Source organism: Suncus etruscus, chromosome 9 (assembly GCF_024139225.1).
Source record: "Suncus etruscus isolate mSunEtr1 chromosome 9, mSunEtr1.pri.cur, whole genome shotgun sequence".
NCBI classification, from domain to species: Eukaryota; Metazoa; Chordata; class Mammalia; order Eulipotyphla; family Soricidae; genus Suncus; species Suncus etruscus.
This window is the reverse complement of record NC_064856.1, coordinates 72487167-72488913: the sequence shown is the minus strand read 5'-3', so window position 1 is coordinate 72488913 and position 1747 is coordinate 72487167. Positions and strand designations below refer to the sequence as shown.

At 37.6% G+C, this 1747-nt stretch overlaps 1 non-coding gene across 1 annotated transcript; it reads left to right on the top strand.

The window, feature by feature from the left end:
* Positions 1-1091: 1091 nt before the first annotated feature.
* On the top strand, positions 1092-1256 carry LOC126019498 (U1 spliceosomal RNA). The gene has a single exon (XR_007499182.1). It is a non-coding gene; the product is annotated as a U1 spliceosomal RNA (small nuclear RNA).
* Positions 1257-1747: the final 491 nt, after the last annotated feature.

The window sequence follows — 1747 nt, the reverse complement described above, 5'->3', positions numbered from 1 at the left end:
CGCTCCAGCCCCAAATTGGGAAGATTTTTAAGTATAAAAGTAACATGATTATATCTCGGGTTTTAAACAATGTTTATGTAATAACAGAAAGAATGAATTACTGTGTCCTTTCAGAGGGAAGGGCAGTGGAACTCTCCCTTTAAAACAAAGTTAAGAGCACGGTGCAAGTTATTTTTTGTGGATGTATTGGAATAAATTTAACAGTTGTGCCAAATGACAAGTTTAAGTAACATAATAAATACCGGGATGAAAGCGAAAGGAAAGTATCTCTAGCCATGAAATGTTTGTAATTTAAATAAGAGAAATTTATGTTTTCAGATTCATGCCTGTCAGTCAAATCTTTGCTTCTAAAATCATTTGTGTGATATTTCAAGCTTTACACTTAAGATTTTTGAAAGAAACAAAAGGAGTGTTTAATCTTCTGACTCACTTATAAATTCTAAAAACACATTTAGTCATTGTATTATTTATGATGGGGAGAATGATGCCTCCTCCCTGCCTACTGCTATTCATGATAATTTCTAACCTTCTAATTACTCTCCAATATTTACTCAAAGTATAATAACCAGATTAACTTTCGTCACGCAACTTGTAATTAAAAGTACAATTCAATAAAGCGCAAATGTTCTGAAATACTTCAATACTTTAAGACAGTTTAATAGCATGTATAGGAAAAATGCCATTTGGGGGGATTTTTAGATTTTACCAAGATGGATTTTAAAGGGTCTTTCCTTGAAGAGTCATAATGCTTTATGTATTGAATATTTAACTATGTGATCAATACTCATGGTATAATTTGATAATTTAAAAGTGCATAATGTTTACCTAGTTCCCTCAAGTACTTTTGTGGCTTGTTATTATATCTTTTGCTCTCAAAATAGGTTAGGATCTTTTCTAAAGCTATTCTTTTAGGGACCAAATCAGGCGGCTTTTGAGAACTATTTCTGTCTCTGCTCAGATTTCACTCTTGACAGTGTTCAGAGTTGCATCATATGCAATACCAGGGTTTCAAATAGGAATAGGTTGCATGTAAGACCTTTCTTACTAGGTCTCTTTACCCTAAAATTATTTCTTTAATAATCTCCTATTTCATACTTAACTGGCAAGGAAAGGACCATGATCACAAAGGTGGTTTTCCCAAGTTGTGGCTTATGCATTGCACTCCATTTGTGCTGACCACTGCGATTTCCCCAAGTGTGGAAAACTCAACTGCATAATTTGTGGTAGTGGGGGGACTATGTTTGCACTCTCCTCTGATAAGCAAAAAAAAAATCCCATTTCTCCTCCTTCTGTGGAATGCAGAATCATTGTCACTATGTTCTATATAGGAACCAGAATGATAGCTTTGAAACATAGATCAGACAATGTGACTGCTTTGCTTAAGTATTCCCCATTGATACTTTTTCAGCTAAATTCTTTGAAGTAGGGGCCAGCAAGGTGGTGCTAGAGGTAAGGTGTCTGCCTTGCAAGCGCTAGCCAAGGAAGGACAGCGGTTCGATCCCCTGGTGTCCCATATGGTCCCCCCAAGCCAGGGGCAATTTCGGAGCGCTTAGCCAGGAGTACCCCTGAGCATCAAACAGGTGTGGCCCGAAAAACAAAAAAAAAATATTATTTGAAGTAAACATATCAGGCTGGCTGGGTAGATCAAAAGCAAAGAACACATACCTGGAATTCAAGGACTTAAGAGTAGCCAAAGCGGGGCCGGGCGGTGGCGCTGGAGGTAAGGTGCCTGCCTTACCTGCGCTAG